Genomic DNA, 23,364 nt, shown 5'->3' on the forward strand with positions numbered 1-23,364 from the left:
TCGCATCATCTGTGATCTTCCCCCAAATCATATAATCAGAAATGGGATGTGTAAGCATCAGCGAACAATGTTCAGCACTATTTATCATTACACAGAAGCCATCTATGTCCAAATGCAGAAAGACCTGGACAATAGTAAGTAACATTTGCGCCATGCAAATGCTAGGCTGTGACCATCTCCAACAAGAGATATCTAACCATCTGAAAACAACAAATGTTGGAGATCACAGTGGGTCAGGCAGCATCCATGGAAAGAGAGTAAGCTAACGTGAGAAAAAATGTTGATAGTTCTGATTATGTGATTGGAATGTAAGATAACAGAACAAGTGTGTGTAACTGTCAGAGTTGAAAGCGCAGACAGTCCCACTGGGGTGAAGGGAGGGGAGAGAGGACATGGTGACAGAGAACGTAACAAAGAAAGCTAAAAGAAAAAGAAGGAATGGGAGTTGGTTCACAATTTGAAGGTGTTGAACTCCGTATACAGAAGGCTGGGATGTGCCCAGTCTGAAGATGAGATGTTGTTCCTCCAGTTTGCGCTGTGATTCACTGGAGCACTGCAGCATGCCGAGGACAGGGAAATGGGCATGTGAGCAGGATGCTGTGGTAAAATGAACGGCTACGGAAAGGTTGGGGATCATGCTTGCACGTAGACTGAAGGTGTTCTAAATGAATTGAACTGCTTGAATTCAAGTAGTTTTCACTTTTCAAATCCATCTATAGCCTCTATCTTCTGTAGCTCTGTCATCGCCTCTGGCCCATCAACCCTTATGTATCCACAAACCTCTTGATTTGAATCACTACACCATTGGTAACAGCGTTTTTAGTTGTAGATTTTCCTCCCTAAACCCTCTGCCTACACTCCTTTAGGGCACACCTAAAAGTCTACCTTTTGACCAAACGTTTAGTCATCTGTCTCATATTTCCTTGCATGGTGAGTCATGTTTTGCTTTAGATTGCTCCTGTGAAGTGCCTTGATCAGATGGGATCAGGCTAACATGAGCTAAGAGCAACTACTTGGAGAAAAATGTACAGTGGACCTGCAAGCAGCATTCAAAAAGCAAGTAGAGAATGTGTGGGACCAACATGTTCCTGTAAAGGAAAAGGGTGGGACCACTGGTTCCAGAGAGCCCTGGATGTCAAGGGAGGTACAGGATTGGATCAGGTAAAAAAGGGAATCTTATGGTAGGTACTGAGGGCTAAAAACAGTGAAACCTCTGGGAGTATAGCAAGTGTGGATGGTTAGTTAAGAAAGAAATTAGGAGAGCAAAGGGTGGGTAAAATGAAGGAAATTCAAGGGTATTTTATAAGTTCATTAACAAAAAGAGGATAACAAAGGAAAGAGTAGAGCCCATTTGGGACCGAAGTACGTGGAGTCAGAAGGCAGAGTTGAGGTTTTGGATTAATATTTTGCATCTGTGTTCACTATAAAAAAAGATAATGTCAGACTAGAGATCAGGGAGGAGGACTGTGATATGTTTGAAAAATTAGCAAAGAGAGGAAGGAGGTATCATCAGTTTTAGTGGCATTACAAGTGGATAAAACCCCAGGGCCAGGTGACATGTATTCACCTTTGACAAAGGGTCAGTTAGACTCGAAATACTGAGATTTTCCAGCATTTTCGCTTTTGGTTTCAGATTCCAGCATCAGCAGTAATTTGCTTTTATTTATGAGATGTATTCAGGCTGCTGTGGGAGACAAGGGAAGAGATTGCAAGGCCTTTGTCAATGAACTTCAAATCCTTTCTGGCTGCAGGAGAGATACCAGAGGACAGGAAGACATGGTACAAATATTCAAAAAAGCTGGTAGGGATAAACCAGGAATCTATGAGTCAGTGAGTATCATCAGTGGTAGGGAAATTATTGGGGACAAAAAATCTGAGGACTAGGATTAATTGCAACTTGGAGAGGCAAGGATTAATCAAGGATAACCGTTTTAACTTTCTCAGCGGGATCTCACATCAAACAAAATTGATTGAATTTTTCGAGGCCATGACTAGGTGTGTAGATAAGAGTAGTGAAGTTGATGTAGTCAGCATGGATAGTAGTAAGGGTTTTGACAAGATGTCACATGCCAGATTGCTTAAGAAGGAAGGAGCCCATGGGATCCAGAGCATTGTGGCAAATTCAGTTCAAAATTTGCTTAATGGCCAGAGCATGTAGGATACTTGTCTTTACTATTCGAGGCATTGAGCGCAAGAGTAGGGAGATATGATTCTGTTTGTATAGGAGTCAATAATGAAAAGGCAGAGATTTAAGGTAATAAAGCAGATTATTTAGAAAGAATCTTTTCACCCAGAGTTTTGACGGTATCTGAAAATAACTGCCTGAGAGGGTCATGGACATGGAAACCTTCACTGTTTTTGAAGTGTTTAGATAAATACTTGAAATAAAATAGCATTGAAGGCTATGGACCAAGTGCTACAAAATGGGATTTGAACAGACTGATGTTTGATGACCCACGCAGACATGATGGGCAGAATTCTATTTTGCAGAATTCTGACTCTCAGTTGGATTTTATTGCATTAAAGTTGCTGCATAATTACAGGAGATTGTTGTCATAGCTTCCCTGCTTGTATTGCATTCAAATTCCACGCCACTGCTTATTGGTGAATGAGTGATTTGCTGATCTGTGGATCTAAAGTTGAAGTTATTTCATTGCCTATATTTAATAATAAATCAGTCCTGATCTATCACACACTAACTGGGTGCAAAGGGTCTCACATGAGGGTGAGCTGTATGATGAACAAAATGAATTTATTTCCTTACAAAAATGTAAAGGGAACGATCCTTGGGTACATGTTGAATGGCGAAGCAACCTTCAATTAACGGGCCAGCTGGATGGTTGTAGCTTTTATTTCTGGGATTGGTTTGAGTTTTCTACATTGCTTTTGCCCTATTTATTTACATAATTCATTTTAGTGTTATATTTGCATATGCCAGCTTTTCACACATTTCTTATTTATTCCAGAAACATCAGAACTCAAGCATAAAATCAATTGATAAAGGTTTTGGATGCAGGGGGTGGGGACAGTGGGAAGAGTTTCTGTGCAAAGGCTTCTATATCTGTTTTGATGTTGAGATAAGCAGTAATCTTGAAATCTGTGGAGAAGAGATATTCGATGAGTCCAAATGCTGAGCATTTGCAGAGCACTGCTTTTGAAGAGTAACACATTTTATTTACGTTTCAACTTTATTGCTGGAACAGCACAGCAGGTCAGGCAGCATCCAGGGAACAGGAGATTCGACGTTTCGGGCACAGGCCCTTCTTTCAAGAAGCAATCTTTTTCTGTATAAACCTTTTCTGGGAATCCCTGCCAATATTGACATATTCTCAGGGAATTTCCTCTTGTTCATCTAAGCAAACATATACACCTCTATTAGCATGCACTAACAGAAAAAGCTGGGGAAATATTTTTCATGTATGATGTTGAAACCTTTTCTGTCCTCCGGTAAGTGTTATAGGATAGAATATTTCATCTTGTTTAATGTCTAATGTTCATTTTTGAGTCAAGGTGGGAGCATGTTATGTGAATTGGCAGTTATATTTTCTTTCATCTATGCCAATAGTGATTATATTTCAGACATTTTTCTCACTGTTGAGTGTTTTGGGACATCTTGAAAAAGTTCTGTACAAATGTCATTCTGTCCCTGTAATGGTCCAGAATGCAAAGTGCTGTAGGCTAGAATATCTGAACAAAGAGACCATAGAGCGTAGATTCATAGTTCCTTGGAAGTGGAGTCGCAGGTAGTGAAGAAGGCGTTTGGTATACTTGCCTTTATTAGGCAGTGCATTGAGTAAAGAAATTTGGAGCTTGTGTTATAGCTGTACAGGACATTGGTTAGGCCGCTTTTGGAAAACTGTGTTCAATTCTGGTATCCCTGCTATAGAAAACATGCTGTGAAACTTGAAAAGGTTTAGAAAATATTTACAAGGATGTTACCATGGTTGGAGCATTCGAGCTACAGAGAGAGGATGAATAGGCTGGGACTATCTTCCCTGGAACATTGGAGGCTGAGGGATGACATTATAGAAGTTTATAAAATCGTGAGGGGCATGGATAGGGTGAATAACGATATCTTTTCCCCAAGGTGGGGGGATTCAAAACTAGAGTGTGTAGGTAAAAGGTGGGAGGGGAAAGATTTAAAAGGGACCTGAGGGGTAACCTTTTAACGCAAAGGGTGGTGTGCTTATAGAATGAACTGCCAGAGAAAGTGGTGGTGGTTGGTACAATTACAACATTTAAAACGCATCTGGATGGATATATGAATAGGAAGGTTATAGAGAGATATAGGCCAAATGCTGGCAAATGAGACTAGATTAATTTAGGTTATCTGGTTGGCAATGATGAATTTGACTGAAGGGTCTGTTTCCATGCTGTCCAGCTCTATGACTCTAGTAAATCTTTAAGCACTTCTTTATAGAGATAAAAATTACAGACATACGGATCCTCATAAAATAGCCACAATTTTCAGTATGACCCTTTTGCAGGGGCACAGATGACAGTCTAGTTAATGTCCACTCATCAGCATACAATTAAATATAATTAATATAGAATTAACACACCCTGTTACCCCTGTCACCATACAAAATAATGTAGGCTTGATGGCCTTCCACCCTCCTGCCACTTCCTGGTGTATCTGATTTCCCGAATGTAAACTCAAACAGAAGCTGTGTGGAGTATCTCTGTATTCAGTAGTGAGGCTAGACATAATAGTGCAAAGGGGCACTTCACCTCTTCAAGGGTTGTCATAGTACTTTATCCATAATGATACTGTAACTGAGTGTTACTTGACAATAAAAACAATTTTTCTGAGAGCCTATTGGGCAAGGGCAGGTCAAAGCATAACTGTGTGATACAAAACTCGTAGCACAGCTAATTTCTGATGAAGTAAAGTGACCTTTTTATTCACTCATTGGATGTAGGCATCACAGGCTGGCCAGCATTTATTTCCTGTCCCTAAAGAACAGGCCATTCGGTCCAATTAGACTGTGCTAGTTAATTTGCTCTTCCCACATTTCTACCTGTTCTGTTCACCTCCCCAATCTTTCAGGTTATCTTTCTATTCATTTTTTTCTCTCTCACACATACTTTTCTAGTTTCTATTTGAAAGTACCTAAACTTTGCCTCAAGCACTTTCTGTGGTAGTGAGCTCAAACCATTCTGAGTAAAGACATTTCTCTATTTCCCCATTGGTTTTATTTGCCACTATCCTGTAGGGATTCTCCCACTAGTGGAAGCATTCTCTCCAGCAATAGATAGCCAACTCATTCATAATTTAAAAGACCTTTTATTCAGGGCATTTCTGAATCTTATATTTCTGAAAAGAAAAAATCCCGAACTGTTCAATAATCCCAGTAATCTCTCAATTCTGCTGTTAAATGTGTTCACTCCAGTGATTCTATGCCCTAATTTACGAGTGTGGAGACTACAACTGTATATCGTACTGTCAATTTTACTTGGTCAGCGGTTTGTGTAAGTTCAATGTTGTATGAAGCTTCACCTTTATTGGTAAAACAAGATATTGTCCTGCAGGTTCTGGGAATCTAAAATAGAGTCACAGAGATGTACAGCATGGAAACAGAGCCTTTGGTCCAACGTGTCCATACTGACCAGATATCCTAAACTAATCTAGTCCTATTTGCCAGCACTTGGCCCATATCCCTCCAAACTCTTCCTTTCCCCTCTCACCAATTGTACCAGCCTCCACCACTTTCTTTGGCAGACTCATGCCATAGACACACCACCCTTTGTGTGAAAAAGTTGCTCCTTAGGTCTCTTTTAAATTTTTAACTTCTTACCCTAAACCTATGCTCTCCAGCTCCCCACCCAGGGAAAAGACCTTGTCAGTTTCCCTCAGCAGGTCTGACAGCATCAGTTAACCAAGAAACAATGTCATGATTTTGGGTTGATGCTTTAATTTGCCACCCAATTCAAAGTTTTATCGGATTGATGATGTTTCTGTTTATTTTAGTTGGTGTGCATTACCTCAGTTTTATCATCTAATTTGCCACTTTAACTGCCCAGCCTGTAAGTTTACTAATGTCCTCTTGTGTTACGTTACAATCTTCAGTGTTAGCTATTTGCTGCCTCCTACACCAGTCTATCGTCTGCAAATTGTGGTATACGGTTGCTTGTTACTGCACAATTTAAGTTATTCACATATATTGTGAAGTTCTGGTCCTGGCTGTGCTCCCTGTGGGACTTTGTGTTCTCCTTCTGCCTTCAATCTGAATAATTAATCCTTACCTCGCTCACTGTCTTCCATTTCATTTTAACAAATTTTTTATCCATTCAGCTGTTGGTCCTCTGACTCCATATATCCTAACCTTTTGTAGTGAACTTATAGTATGTTAAAGACCTTTGAATAACTTGAGCATAATACTTCACAACCAGTTGATCTCAGGCTGTGTCTGTGTTTCACAGTTAGACCAGTGAGTTTAAAGGGACAGACCAGCTTTTATATCATTCCATCACTCCACATTTCATGGTAAAACCATTTGGTCATTACAGTACATTTATCTCTGGCTTATCATGAACACATGCCACAGGACATTTCCAAATGTGCAATCTAGATACAGCAGATGTCGAGAAATGATCACTATCTCTGCTTGATGGTAAAAGGAGTGGGGTACATTTAGTCTCGAGAGGCTGAACACAGTGTAATTATAGGACTGCAAGTTTCCAGTTTTGCTGAGGTTTGTTTCTGTAGTTCCTAGCTTTTATGTTATATTATCCATGTGACCTTTATGGATGTAAGAGTCCCACATGAGCCAATTGACTGTGCAAGATATCACAGTCAAAATTAATGCTGATTTCTAGTTAGTGTCACTGATCAGTCATCAATAGTAGGAACCTTAATGAAGATTCTAATTGCTTGCTCACTCTCTCTTTCTCTCTCTCTCTTCCACTGTTTTTCTCTCTCTCTCTCTCTCCCTCTCTCTCCCTCTCTCTCTCTCTCTCTCTAATGCATGGTTTCTCAGGGCAAACTGCAAGTCTATTTGACATCTTTGACCACCTGGAAATAGAGCCAAGAACAAAAGAAAGTAATTGCTGAAATTGACACATGACTAAAGACAAATCTAGCAATTGAAACCTGGGCACCCATGAGCTGCCAGGAGTATTCAGCAGCAATGGAATTATTAAAATAATTTGTAATTTTATGATTGGCACCTCTCCCAAACTTTCATCATGGAAAACCAGCACTGGTTCAGTCCAGAATGTGGAATGTCAGAAAAGAAAAAGCCCAGAGATAGCTTGGAATGAGATACTATGTGATGAATGTATCACCAAGGGTAATGTAAATACTTAATATCAAATACAGGTGGGTATAAATATGCCAGTAACCAACAGATAAGCGATAGACTTCTAATCACTAAAGGCTTCAAGGCCTATGAGGAGAGTGTCAGAATTTAGTGTTGTGATAGATGATCAGCCAAGATCCTATTTAATAGGAGAGCAGGTTTGATGGGCCAAATGCCCAAAATTTGCTCCAAGTGTCTGTTTCTATGTTAGCCTTTTCTGAATGTTAACAATATATCACAAAATCTATTGGATAGGTATCAACAAAATGTGGCTCACAGATGGAGTATTGTCCAAGGAAGAACTCTTACACTTTTGGTGAGGATGTGAATCTGTAACCTGAACATTGTAAAATAAATATTCTAACATGGGAGATGAAGTGAAATAACATTACATTTTCCAATGTTTCTGGTGTTTTAGTTTAGACAGAAAAGTGGAGCTGAGATCACAACCGATTAGCCATGATCCTGTTGAATAGTGGAGCAGGTGTGCAGGGCCAAATTACCTATTCTCTCTCCTAAGTCATATGTTCCTATCATCAGAGTGATAAAGCAATCACAATTCCATTAGCAACAGCTACTCTTCAATAATTTGCTCACTGAGGCATAATACATTTTCCACCAAAACCATACATCTCCACACCTCATCACTGTCTTCATCAAAATATGGTCCCATAGCTGTTTACTCTTGAGATCAAGGCAATATTTATCCTTGATACAGCATTAGGTCTCCTTGGGAATAGAAATGAGAAAACATAGTCCTGTGTTGATCCAAAGGATGAGATGTGGTCATGACAGCAGTTATCAGAGCCCTAGGATCTAGCTTTGAGAAATCCTCAGGGAAGTGTCATTGGCCTTTTACCTTCAGCTTTTGTTTTACTCATTCAGGGAATGAGGGCATCACGGGCTAGGCCAGCATTTATTGCCCATCCCTAATTGCCCAGAGTCAACCACATTGCTGTGGGTCTGAAGTCATGTGTAGGCCAGACCAGGTAAGGATGATAGTTTTCTTCCCTAAAGGACATTAGTGAGCCAGATGGGTTTTTTGAACAATTGACAATGGATCCCTGATTATCATAGACTCTTAATTCCACCATTTGCCATGAAGGGATTTGAAGCCGGGTCCCCAGAACATTACCTGGGTCTCTGGGTTAAGAGTCCAGTGATAATACCACTAGGCCATTGCTGTTACATTAATAGATTTCATTCTGTCCAAATCAGGAATGAGCTGCTAGTAAATGTATCCATAAGTTTCAGGTCCCTTTCATAACTTGTCGGATAATGTAGTAGGCTATACCAGCCTGCAATAGAACTTGGTTAGCATCTAGTTTGACTGACAAATGACAAGTGACCATTTGTATCATGTAACTATTGGATAACAAACCTTCTTAAGCCTGAGAAAATCAAGTATTTCCTGCTAACTTTCCAAAAGCACCATACTTGTGGAGTTTCCAATCTCTAACATTCCTGGGGAAGGAAGTGTGGGTGTTACCGTTGAACTGAACATTAACTAATTGACCACTTCCAACAAAATAGCTACAAGAGCAGGGCAGAGGCCGAGTACCCTGATCAGCTAACTCTTCAGGACCTACAAACTTGGACTAGATTCAAGGCAGGAATACTCACCACCCTGTTGGACAGGTCCAACAGGAACAACACTTGACGCCTTCCAGGATAGTGAGGTTTGCTTGATCCCTGCTATTGAATTCCATATTGACTCTGAGATTACTGTGCTGTATGGTGTAGGCTAGGACCAACTGTGAATAGATCAGTACAAGTACAAATGCAATTCCAGGACAATTGGCCAAAGTTCCTGATTGATGGGTCACAGTGGGATCATCAGTGTAGAATGCCCAAGGGCCTTGACTGGCAAACCAATACTTCCAAATTTGAATATTAGTGGACTAAGTGCTGCATTCAATAGCAGTGAACATCTCTGGCTGTTTTAACCGCATCCCTCCTTTGAAAGCATGGAACCTCTGCAAGGCCACATGACGTGACCCAAGATCCAAGTACTTTTATGGCATTACTTGTGTGTCACGGGAATGTGACATGTCCAGTTCAGGGCCTAACAAGCTTAATCTTTGCAATGATTGGAGACCACAAAGAAAGAACTCAGCCCTGCTGCAATATCTGATTCACTGACAACACCCGCACCCTACTCCACTACGCCCTGTGATGTCCACCATAATTGACATCCATTTCTCTCCGGTCAAATATCGGTCAAATTTCCTGGCTGTTGGGTGGGTTGAAAAACATTTAAAAAGACCTGTATGTAATTTTCTTTAGAGTTATTATTCTCACGTTACCCCTTGGGAATTTGCATCTCCTCCCACTCCGCCCCATTTTCCATTTCTTCCTGATTCTTTAGTGGCTGTAATGTGTACCTCATAGTGTCTTGGCTTTTCAGAATCTTTGTATCGCCGTGCAGGATTGAGGAACCACATCCTTGATCCTGCTGCCAACAATGCAATTGATATTGAACTCGTCAAGGCTGATGTGGATTTTATGAGGAAAGAAACAGGGAATTTGTTGGGAATTCACCTAAGCAGGTCAAGTGTAAAGTGTCAACTAAAAAGGCAAAATGTTGAAATAGCTGCTTTTCCAAGTATTTGGGTTCATGGCAACTTGACACTAATTGCCTCTTTTACCAACAACCTAATTATACTGGCACATAAGGGAAGGCCAACTTGTGGAAAGGAAGTGATGATAATGACTATTTTGAGTGTATTTTTTAAGACCATCTGGGCTTGTGCCAATTCCATTCAAAAGTGTGACATCAGCCTGAGTTATATGGAGGTAAAGGAATAGAGAGTACCTTTGGGTCAAAGCATCAAACCACTGTCTTTAGATTTGGGAACTGTTCTCTTAGATCATGCAGCATTTGTGGGGCTTGATGGCCAAGGAAATTGTGTTGATCGCTTGGCCAAACAGATTGAGATTCAACCTACAAATCCTTCCCCAGCACAAACACTGATGCAAGCAGTAAGAGCAGGAGAGAATATTGGTCAGCCTTCCATGTTAGAACCTTACCATCACCACCGTAACTCCAGACCACACATGCATGGAAAAGTGCACACTGCCACATTAAATCACACTCCAAGGGAACTATAATACATCACCACACTCGAGTTGGAAAATTGCAAATGTTACTCATTACTGAAGGTAGAAACCAGGAAAGCTGAGGACCTAACTATTTAGCATCAGTTGAAGGGAAGGTACTGAGATCTATCCTCAGATCCAGAATGGGCATTTGAATAAATATTAGCTATAAAGTCAACATGGATTTGTGAAGAATAGGCCACTTCTAACTGCTCCAGACTGGATGAACAAAGAATTATCCATGAATGTTATCAAAATTGATTTCCAGGAGACATTTGACCAGATTCTGTGCAAGAGATTATTAGTATAACTGAAAGTGCGTTGAATTGGAGATAACCTTGGATCGTGCTTGCAAAATTGGTTGGATTTTGGAGACAAAGTAGGAATCAAAGGAATGTAGCCTGACTGGTATAACCAGTGGTCCTCTCCACGGAGCTGTTCTGTGGCCCCTGATGTTCATTTTTAAAAAGCTGAGGGGCATAGATAAGGTAATTAGCAAAGGTCTTTTCCCTAGGGTGTTCAAAACTAGAGGTCATATTTTTAAGATGAGAGGAGAAAGACTAAAAAGGGACCTGATGGCCAACTTTTTACACAGGGATAGATTCATATGTGGAAAGTACTGCCTGAGGAAGTGTTAGATGCAGGTACAGTTACAATATTTAAAATACATTTGGACAGGTATGTGATTAGGAAAGGTCTACAGTGAAATGGCCCAAACACAGGCAAGTGGGACTAGTCAGCATGATACTTGGTCGGCATGGATGAGTGGGACCAAAGAGTCTGTTTCCATGCTGTGTGCCTCTGACTCTTTAACAGAAACATTAGATTCTGAAATGGGAGCAGGATGATACATGGGATATCGATAGATGAAGTGAGTGGGAAAAGCTGACAGATGGATTTGAGTGAGGAGAAGTGTGTGGGAATCTAATTGGAATGCGAGAAAGACAACTGAAAGCAATTTATAACTAACAAACACTAGAAATGATAGACAACCAAAGGATAATGGGGAGAAAGTGGGATGCAGTAGATGATGTGGGTGGAGGTGCAGGTGAATCTGTGGCGGATATGGATAATGGGGTCCATACACTCAGATCAGTAAAAGTAAGTGCACAGTTGCAAAATGTAATGAAAGTAGCTCCTGAAATGTTGGCCTTCATCTTGGAGATTGAAGTACAAAGGGGAGGAATTTATGCTTAGTTGTACAACATTGTTGTCAGATCCCACTTAGAGTTTTGAATTTAATTCTGGATATTGCACTTCAGGAAGGATCTATTGGCTTGGAAGTGTAACTGTGTAGATTTCAAAGGTTAAGTCATGAGGACCTGGTATTTCCTTGAGTTTTGGAGTTTGGGATATGATCTAGTTGAAGCAATTATCATGATAGAATGGTTCAACAGAGCAGATAGAACAGAGCTATATTCTGTTGTTGCAGCATCCACAGCAAGGGATCACATTCTTAAAAACACAGCTACACTTTGCAGGGGTGAAAACAGGAAGCACATTCTCACTCAGTGGATTGGCGTAGTTTTATCTTCCCAACGGTACTGTGGAAGCTGATTCACAGAAAAGTTTAAAACTGAGAGCCCCAGATGTTTGATAGATAAGGGAATAAAGGGATATAAACAAGGCAGGCAAATGGAATTAAATTACAGATCATCATTGAATAATCAGGCCTGCTCTTGTATTCATGCCTTATATCTGAACCTCTTGCAATAATGTAGCAGCCTTCATGATGTGTCCCAAACCATATTACAGCATATTGAGTAATTTCTGAAGTGTGGTTGAAATGTAGCAATGGTGTTAATAAATGCACATCAGGCTGTTACAAACAGAGACAAGATTATAATCAAATGAAGTATTGTTGACTGCTGTTGGTGGAAAGATAATTATTATCAGGACACAGAGAGGATAACCATGAGATATCGGAGCAGAAGTAGTCTGCTCTGCCAATCAATGAGATCAAAACTGATCGGAGAATCCTCAACTCAGCTTTTCTGCCTTTTCCCCATAATGTTTGATTCCCTGAGTGATTAAAAAATCCAGCCTTAATGACCCAATACTTGGTAGCCCTTTGCAGTAAAGAATTCCACAGATTCATGATCCTGTCAGGGAAGAAATACATCACTGTTAGGTTAACTGTACGGCTTCTTATTCTGAGGTTATGCCCTTTGGTCCTAGACCCTCCCATAAGGAGAAACAAGATTTCTCCATCTACCCTGATAGGTCCCCTAAGAGTAGTGCATGTTTCGATAATGTCATCTCTTATTCTTCTATATTCCAACAAGTTCAGGCCCAATCTACTCAACCCGTCTTCATAAGCTAGTCCCTCACTGGTATTAGTCGAGTGAGCTTTCTCTGGACTGCCTCCATTGCCAGTATAGTTTTCCGTAAATAAGAGGTCCAAAACTGTTCCCAGCGTTCCAGCTGTGGTCTGACCAGTGCTTGTATAAATTTAGCAAACTCCCCCTATTTATACACTCATTTCCTTTGAATGAAAGATCAATAATCCATTTGCCTTCTCTATTACCACCGAATTTGGATGTTAGCTTTCTATGATTCCAGGTAAGGGCTCACAAAAACCCTTCTATTCGGTGGCTTTTTGCAGTCTTTCCCCATTTAAATAATATTCAGCTCCTCTATTTACCATGCCAAAATGCATAACTTTACGTATCCCCACCTTTGATTCCACCTCTCCAGTTATTGCCCATTTACTTAATCTGTCTATATGCCTCTGCACACTGTGTCAGCCTCACCACCTGGCCTTGCCACTTATTTTTATCTCACTGGCAACTGTGGCAGCAATACATTCACTTTTCCCAATCCAGTCTGAATATACATGATAATTAATTGTGCCTCCTGCACCAATCCCTATTACACCATTAGTTACCATCCTGAAAATAACTCCCATGCTCTTTATCATAATAGTGCACTGAGTACTTTTCATGGCATCACACAGTATTACAGCGACACAAGGAGATTGTTTAGCCCAACATACATGCGCTAGCTCTCCGACTGAGCAATTTATTTAGTGCCCTTCTCGTGCCTTCTCTCCAAAACCCTTCCTGGTCTTCTTTTTTCAGATAGAAGTTTAACTCCCTTTTGAATGTTTCAATTTAACCTGCCTCCCTCATACTGTCAGGTAGTACAACTCAGACATTAACTACTCACTGCATGAAAAAAAATTAACTCTCATGTCACCTCTGTTTCTTTTACCAATTGCTTTCAATCAGTATCCTCTCATCCCCAATCCTTTCAGAAGTGTGCACACTCTCCTTATCTATTCTGGCCCACGCATTCATGACTTTGAGTATCTCTCAAATCTCCTGTCAGCCATTTTTCAAGGAAAACAGTCCTAACTTCTCCAATCTATCACCATGGCTTGTTCCAGGACTGAAGATGAATCATGTCTATGCATTCTCTAACCTCCTTTCTAAAATGTCTTGACAAGAGTTGGACATAAGGTTCATGAAGGCCCAAACAAGGTCTTGGTTTATCACCTCATCCAAGGAAAGGCACCTTTGACGGTGCATCACTCCCTCTGTCCCAATGGAGAGTCTGACTTGACCTGTCCGCTCTAGTCTTGGATTGGGACTTAAGTCCATAATATTTTGACTTAGAGGCGAGAGAACTACTAAAATGAGCCAGGTTGACAGAATGAAATTCGGAGCTGAGAATCGATAATTAACAGATTATTGCAATCTTGGAAAATCTAAAGAGCCGCTTTAGGAAACTGTGGGAACATCTGCAAAATCCTCTTGAATAGACACTGAATCTGCAGTTTATTTTGTTTCCTGCCATCACTTGGAGACCTGATGACGTACAGCTGGTTTTGGTAGAAAATACTGGGCTGTTTCTGTGTTGGAGAATTGGATATTTTGTTGAATACTGAACCAGTTTAACGAAATGCATAGTACATTCATTGCATACGAGCTGGAAATATTCAAAGCTGGAGGTTAGAAAAACTACAAAGCTGAAAATTATTTCTGTTTTCACAGTGTTTTAATTCCGTTTTTAAAAAAAGAGTGGCCTCCATTCTCCCAGTGCACAAAATAAGCTATTCTTACAGTTTATCTCTGTCAGTGTACTTCCTGTTTTGAATGAATCAATCAGCCCATCTGTTCCCTGTCTCTATGCAGTCACTTGGTTATATTAACAATCCCTGACTCTGCAACTTCCCTCATGTGACTTTGTTTCTGTTCCTATTGAAAGAACTATCTAAACTGAGTAAAATTCCATGCATTTTACAAGATTGATTGTTTGTTTCATAGCTACTAAGATTAAAGGCCAGTTACCATAGTTCACTTTTGTGTCCTTGACCCTCCCTATCTTTGTTTGTCCTCGCACCCCACAATTGTTCAACTTTTCTATGTTCCTCAAATTCCAATGTCCCATGCATTTAATTGCTCTACTGTTAGTGGCACATCCTGGACTACAAAGCCTCCAGACTCTAGAATTTTTTCCCTACACCACTCTGCCTTAATCTCAACCTCATTTTCCTCTTTTACAAAACTCCTGAAAACCTAACTCTTTGACAAAAGCTTTGGTCAACTGACTAAGCACCACTTCCTATGGTTCAGTATCATACTTTGGAGAAAGTGAGGACTGCAGATGGTGGAGATCAGAGTCTAGATTAGAGTGGTGCTGGAAAAGCACAGCAGGTCAGGCAGCATCCAAGGAGCAGTAAAATCGATGTTTCGGGCATAAGCCCTTCATCAGGAACCTACTTTATTTCACAATGTTTCTTTGAAGCACTTTGGGACATTTCATTGTGTTAGATGCTCTGCATTTTTAGTGTTATTGTTGCCAATATTTAATTTTGTGTCCCTTTTGGAATTTTTTTTCGCTCTGTGGATTCTTGGGAAGCTCTTTAGACACTCAGTCCAATGATCTAAAATGTGACTTTTGTTTCACCTGCTACAGATGCAGCCAAATTGCTGAGTATTTCCAGAGTCTTCTACTTTAATTCCCTCTCTGCCTCTCAAGCTCTCCCTCTTAATTGCATCTATTGATGTTTGCCTCAGCTACAATATGGGACATGGCATTACACATTCTCTTCACTGTTGAAATTTCTCCTGAATTCCTTAGTAACTGTCTTCTCTTTGTGGCCTCTAGTTTTGGTGCAAGATTCCACAAAAGGAAATATTTGCATCTATCCCATCAAGCACCTTTATCATCTTAAAGATTTCTATCAGAGATAAGACTTCGCTCTGCTGCTGAAGAAGATCTGTCCTGTTCACTCTTTGCACATGGTTGCATACACAGGGGACCACTCATAAATCATTTCTGCACTATTTTTCTCACTACTCTAGATTCTTCCATTAGCTGTCACTGAATGAAATCCCACAGGAGCACTTTTCAGTTGTTGAAGGGAGTTAGCTGTAATCAACTACAGTGGAAGGTACTGTAGCTTTTTCTGGCATGGAGCCAAATGAGAGTTTAAAAGCATTTTACCAAAAGTATTTGTAGTGACTGGGGATGGGATACTGACCTCTGTGGAATGATTTCAGTACTTATGATCACTCTGGTGTTGGCAATATATTCATATGGAAATTAATGAAATTAATATGGAAATTTCCAGATGTGGCCTTGAAACAAGATAGATGGGCACTAGGAGAACCTTAACAAAAAAAAGTTAAACAATCTGGAAATAAGAAACAGGAAAACTTCTAATTTTGTGTTGCTTTTCTTGACTTTATGTGTCTGTACCTAAGTACCACTGACGAGGAGTCACTGTTAAAATGTAAGAAACACAGCGTCAAATTTGAGCTCAGCAAGAATCCATAAATAACTCTGTAATTTGGTGAGATCAAGCAGCAAATGAATCAAAGCCCACTTTTGAAATTGCATGAAAAGGAAGTGATGCTCTAAAACTCCAGTGAACAAAATACAGCAGCTTGGCACTTGCATCCATTCTCCTCTCTGAATGTTATTCTTTACCAACTCAAATGACGCACATAGGAGTAGGCCATTCAGCTATTTGAGACTGTTCTGCCATTCTAGGTCATCTACTCCGGCCTCATTTTCCTGAGTAGCCCCCCGTACGAACTGTATTTCAACTTACTCAACAACTGACCTTCTGCAGGCTGACATCTCTCTGGGACAGATCATTCCAAATATCCACCTTAACTGAACAAAATCCTAAATGGCTTGACTCTTATTTTGAGACTGTGTCTTCTGGTTCTAGAAACCCCTCCCACCCCATATAAGGGAAACTTCATTTCTACATCCAACCTCTTCAGTGCTTTAAGAATTTGTAGGTTTCAATGACGTTACCTCTCATTCTTCAAAGCTCCAGGGGAATACAGGCCCACTCTCCTCAATCTTTCCTCATGAGAGTCCCACCATCCCAGAAATTAATCTGCTGAAACCTCACGCTCCTTCTATGCAAAGTACATCTGTCCTTGGGCAAGGGAACCAAAGTTAAACACAATACACCAGGTGAGATCTCACTGAGTTTCTGTACAATTGCAGTAGGGCATCTTGCTCCTGTACTTAAATCCTCTTAAAGTAAAAGCCTCCATACCCTTCCTAAGCCTTCCTAACTGCTTGCTGCACTTGCATGTTAGCTTTTGATGAGTTATGAACAAAGGCACCCAGGTTTGTTTGGGCATTGACACTTCCAAACCTCTCGCAATTTTGAAAAAACTCTACACCTCTATTCCTCCTACCAAAGCCGGTAACCTCACACTTGCCCACATTATGTTTCGACTGCTATGTTCTTGCCCACTTGGTCACCCTGTCAAAATCCCCTTGAAGCCACCAACACATTCACACCTAGTTTTGTTGCATATTACATTTTGTTCCCACATCCATACCAGTCATTTAGATGGTGAATAACAGGTACCAAGTGCTGACCCTGGGGGAATCCTACTGATTACAGGCTATCAACCTGAAAGTGACCCATTAATTACATCGCTCTCGTTTCTTTGTGCTAACAATCCTCAAGATTCTGAGATGTTGGTTGATGGTTTGGAGGATGTTATCATAAGACAGTCTTTTTTTTAAGAAATGAAAGTATTTTTGAATCAATAAAACTGAGTGGTATTGACATCAAACAGAGACAGACATCAATCCAATTAGTGTGCCATTGCTTGGCACCTTTAGGCTACTCAAAATTTCCTTTTTTTATTGAAGCATCAAAAGGTTCACGTTACTTTTAAATGCCACATGTAATTTTTTAATGGAAAATTTTTTCAATGTTTATCACCCTGTTTGGCGGGAGCTGCAGATCCCTGCCACACTATAACGACTCCTTTATATATGCATATAGCTCAGTGACCCTCACTGGCCGTGTTTATTGAAGAATGACCATTTGACTGAGGCACTAAGATTTCAGCAACTGTTTATAGAATTGTACTCCTGTGGTGGTACTTAAGTTACTCTCACTTTTATATGGATTTTAATAAGGGTGACATTCTAGCTCAAGTCAAAACCTTCAGATGAAAATGTGTAACAAAGGCAGCAAAGCAACCTGCAGCTTGTCCAATGGATCCATCAGTTTTGGGTGGTTCAAAAGTGGATCACCTGCTCATGCATTGTCCTTGTTAGTACAGTTGATATGATTGGAGAATTGCACGTGTGTATGACTGCAGGATTTATGAAATCTAACCTCTTTTGCTTAACCTCGGTGACTAGAACTGTCTGTTATCTCATATCTGTGCCTGTGAGTTGCAGGTAGTTTTCACCTGCAGCTGATTTTGAGTGCTGCCTAACTTTGACTTGTATAAAATAAGATCTATGTATGAACAAGGAACAAGAGTAACCTGTGCAGCCTAATGAGCTGCTTCACCATTCAATAAAATCATGGCTGCTCTGATTTTAACCTCAACTCCACATTCCTCTATATCTCCCGATAATCTTTCATCCCATTAATAATCAAGCATCTATCAACCTTTGTCTTTAAAAAACATTTAATCGTTCTTCATCCACTGCCTTTTCAGGAAGGATCTCCAAAAACCCTCACCCCTCTGAGAGAATAAGATAGAATTATCTCCTCAAATATCTCCTACATCTCCTTTACCCCATTTGCCCCCTCATGCAGAATTAAAATGAAACAAAATTCTGCTTGTGGGCTCTGTCGGTTAGTTTAACTGAAGAAATGTCACTAAACTGGGTCACTGGAATACAGAGCCTAAATTAACATTTACCATCAGAAAGCCAATAACATCTGAATTGTATGTACATGGTCTTTAGAAGCTTGCATCCTGTACTCTTCGAGTCTGTTGTTGGCCATAATGTCCTGGTAACTTGAGCAAATGCATTATAGTGAGATGCTGTCGCCTTTAGCACCACACCTTTTGGTATTCTCCAGTTATAGCTGTTATATGTGGTTGTGATGAGGGTGCCACTCAGCTATTTACCAAAACAACATTAAAATTATCTGAAAGCAATGATGAACCATATTGTTGGAGATGTTGTTCAGTCCCAGAGCTGCATATAAAGTTGCGGTGCATATTGTACAATGAAGCAATAATGTTGCCATGTGATCAACACTTGATGTATTTAAGGATGAGTGGTTCCCTCATAACAGATTTGCATTAATTACTGAATTCTGTGACTTAATACTGCCTTCAGCCAAGATACATATTGGCAGTGTCTCGAAAGATGAGACAGAACATGAATGTTTGTGGTTTAGAATCTGGAACAAACGTCCTTTTGAGCCAAGTGGCCTCGGCTTTCTCATAACTTTTCTGAGGGTTGGCAGTCAAAGGAACCGAAAGTTAGATTTTTGGTTTCTTATCTGCAAGGGCACAATGTTTAATTAGCTGAAGAATACTCTTCCAAGTCACTTTCTTGTTTGGATCAACAACCTTGTTGTTCTGCCACAAAAAGTTTGAGTTGGTTCAAGCACATGTACAATGCTGAAATATACACCACCAGATTTTATGGTTGAATTGTTCTGGTAAATACATTGCAAACTCATTACTATACGGGACTATTAGTTTCTTAGTTCACACTCCTTTCCTACTCCCTAACCTGAACTATTAACTTTCAGACGCATTTACTGAACTAGTCATTGAAACACACTGCAATGGTGCCACTTTCATTCTTTTCTCTTGCTGATTACTTGTCAATTAATTAATCTTGGAATATTAAAAAAAGCTATTCATGACTGTTCCTCTAACTGGAAGTTGTGATTATGAATGTACACGTTGGAACCTTTCTTCAAAAACAATTAACTTCCTGGAGCACTTACTTGGAAATAGGGAGTTCCCTGACTGCTTTGCATTCTGTGTTAACTTTGAAAGTTTAATGTGTGATCCCGTGTTTAATTCTTTTATTATTACAAGTGCTGCTCATCTAGATCAAGGTATGATCACTTATTGTATTTTAATTTTCTGTTGACCCCTTTTGACATGTGGTGGCTTCTCATGTGTTAAAATAACACCACAACAAGATTCCTGCATAATTTTTTTTTTAACATGGGTATTCAAACTTGCTCGAAATATTTAGAAACAAACTTATTTTCCATGTTTTCATGCTAAATTCTGATCTGTAAAATATTAATGCTCTGCGTGTTTGATTTACCCTATGTGGTTTGTTAGTCTACATTGTAGAGGATTGGTACACTGGGATGTGAGGACCTGATTTCCTGCATTACAATTTTTTAAATCTTGGCTGCTTTGAATGCTATGTTGCAAATAGGCCTTTTGGCTGCCTGCAGTAAAGTGTGTATTAGAGGGCATGTTTTAAATGCTTTTGAGCACTCTCACAATTCATTCCAATGGGGTGAAAAAGCTAGTTGACAGCTTTCCTACCCCAATGCCAACTGAGACCAGGCCTCACCCTGCCACTCCTGTATTCAACCAGCAATCACTGTGAGGAAATTTAGAAACAAGCCCCTGTCGAAGTGAGGAGGGGTTCCCTAGTTCCAAGGTACTCAGTAGCTAATCAAATGAAGGGGGAGACTGACATCCACTCCCTTTCTGCTGATCCCTGCTACCAGCCAGTGGTTTCGCTTCCAATGATTCCTAACCTACCCATCTGTGGCCTAGATCCCTCATTGTTCCTGGACCTTTGGTGGGCAGACACCTTGCTCGCAGCTACCAATGCTGCCCCCTGGGAACACTGACTGCAATGAGAAGCTGCTGAACTGTGACTAAGAGGAGTGCCAGAGGAGGTAATGCTGATTTTGCAGCCTGCGGACATGACCCCCTCACCTGGACTAAATTCAGTATTGGCTCACGGATAAGAAAGAGACGCAATCAACATTACTAACCCCAATCAACATTAAATACTCAGCTGAAGGCAAAGTAAAAAGAAAACACCAAGGGAAATGGAAATAGATCAGACAAGATTCTTTCGAACTGCTTGTGGTGGGAAGAGATAAATACTGCAATGGACTGTTCAGGCTGAATGGCCTTTTTCAGTGTTGCAGCCAATTTGGGAAACGTCTGATTTGCTGACACCAGCAGATTGGGTTCAATTCCCGCATTGGTTGAGGTTACCAAAAAGGATCCTCACCTGAGGTATGGTGACCCTCAGGTTAAATCACCATCAGTTGTCTGATGAGAGGACAACTCATGGTCATAGAATCTCTACAGTGTGGAAACAGGCCATTAGGCCCAACAAGTCCACACCGGCCCTCTGAAGAGCAACCCACCCAGACCCATTCCCCTACCCTATTACTCTATATTTTAGTCCTGACTCATGCACCTTGAACACTGTGGACAATTTAGCATGGCCAATTTACCTAACCTGCACATCTTCGGATTGTGAGAGGAAACTCTAGCACCCAGAAGAAACCTACACAGACACAGGGAGAATATGCAACTCCACACACACAGTTACCCGAGGCTGGAGTCGGACCCGGGTCCCTGGCACTGCGAGACTAACCACTTAGCCACCATTCTCAGATGTTGGAAACTTTGCCTTTGCCATCCCTTTGTTCGAAATTAGGTCAAATCCTCAAAGTAGAGTGAAAACACTGTGTGCTAATTTGTTGAGTTACACAGTATCCAGATTTATAAGATTAAGAATGATGTTTTCCATTGTATTCTACCTGTATAATTAACTTTATTTTGACCTTTCAAACTTGGCTTGGAGAGTTAGCTCGTGCAGTAATATTGGGTCTAATATGTTAAATATTACCCATAACATATGGAGTGCATCCAATAAGATTAAGTTTATTCTTCTACTCCATCTTTGGGCTGAACAATAGTGCGGTGTAAAGATATGTATTCCCAAGATATTCTGACAGTTTTATCATTTTATTGCTTGTGATACAGCATTGCTGAGAGGGAAGACGTGATAAGAACAGGGATGGAATGGTAATCAATAGATTTTCATAAATTTTTAAGTGAATAGATTATTACAATCTAGTTAATAAATAATGAGAAATGTGGAACATGCATGTGTGTGGCTGGTAACCCTTTGAGAATAGAATGATACTGCTCTGTTTGTCCTTATTACCTGAGAAATGTATGATATTGTTGGAAGTTGAATTAGAAAAATGGATAGTGAACGAGCAAATAACAGAATACTATTTACTTTGTTGGGATAATGGAGTCATACAGTCATAGAGATCTACAGCATGGAAACAGACCCTTCGGTCCAACCCATCCATGCCGACCAGATATCCCAACCCAATCTAGCCCCACCTGCCAGCACCCGGCCCATTTCCCTCCAAACCTTTCCTATTCATGTACCTCTCCAGATGCCTTTTAAATGTTGCAATTGTACCAGCCTCCACCACTTCCTCTGGCAGCTCATTCCATACACGTACCACCCTCTGTGTGAAAAAGTTGCCACTTAGGTCTCTTTTATATCTTTCCCCTCTCACCCTAAACCTATGCCCTCTAGTTCTGGACTCCCTGACCTCAGGGAAAAGACTTTGTCTATTTATCCTATCCATGTCCCTCATGAGTTTGTAAACCTCTATATGGCCACCCCTCAACCACTGACGCTCCAGGGAAAACAGCCTCAGCCTGTTCAGCTTCTCCCTGTAGCTCAAATCCTCCAACCCTGATAATCTCCTTGTAAATCTTTTTTGAACCCTTTCAAGTTTCACAACATCTTTCTGATAGTAAGGAGACCAGAATTGCACACAATATTCCAATAGTGGCCTAACCAATGTCCTGTACAGCCTTGAGAATAGGGGTTCAATAGGGATTGAGAAACCTGTGGCATTGATGCAGTAAATGAAGGAGAGATAGGAAGAGGGAAATCATGATTCTTGCGAATGCACAACATTTAAATATTTGTGAAATCTAATATTGTAATTTATTACACACTGGGGGAAAATAAATTTACTTTCTCTTTAGTCAGCACAAGCCACAAGTATTTGCTGTAATGGAGAAAAGAAAACCCGAATCATCCTGTGGAAAACAGGCTTTATTATTGAGCACTTAAGTGCATTCCAAAATTAGAGGTAGCTGTAACACTGGAGCAACTTGCATTTTCGAGCATTTATCACACGTGGGGTTTTCACACAGATTTAACCATAAGAGTGAAAAGGCCCTGTGAATTCCTAGCAAGAGGAGATGAAAAATGTGATTCATGTAGGGTTTGAAGGCTTTTTCAAAGAAATTTGTGGGGGTTTTGAAAAAATGAAGGCAGCAACATAGAAATAATTAAGCCAGCATAGCAGATGAACATGGACTAGTCAATGGGGGAATTAAAAACAAATGCTGGAGAAATTCAGCAAGTCTGGCAGCACGAGTGGAGAGAGGAAGGGGTTCACATTTCAAACCCATATGATGACTTTTCTGAATTCCTCAATGCTCGCACTGATTAAAGTCAGAGACAAGGATTAGTCTCTTCTTTCATGAGATGAGGGTGTCACTGGCAAGGCCAGCATTTGTTGCGCATCGCTAACTGTGCTTGCACCCAAGTGACTTGTTCAGTGATTTCAGAGGGAAGTTCACATTCAGCAAGTTTGCTGTGGGTCTAGAGTCGCATGTCAGCCAGATCAGGTAAGGATAGCAAAATTCCTTCCCTAAAGGATGTTAGTAAGGTGGGCTTT

The 23,364-nt window shown here is 40.4% G+C and overlaps 1 protein-coding gene across 1 annotated transcript in view; it reads left to right on the top strand.

Moving 5' to 3' along the window:
• The window catches only part of LOC122559247 (calcium/calmodulin-dependent protein kinase type 1-like), a 172,542-nt gene that overhangs the window by 6,009 nt on the left and 143,169 nt on the right, over nucleotides 1-23,364 (top strand). The gene's annotated exons all lie outside the window — the stretch shown is intronic.

Source organism: Chiloscyllium plagiosum, chromosome 18, assembly GCF_004010195.1.
Source record: "Chiloscyllium plagiosum isolate BGI_BamShark_2017 chromosome 18, ASM401019v2, whole genome shotgun sequence".
Lineage (NCBI taxonomy): Eukaryota > Metazoa > Chordata > Chondrichthyes > Orectolobiformes > Hemiscylliidae > Chiloscyllium > Chiloscyllium plagiosum.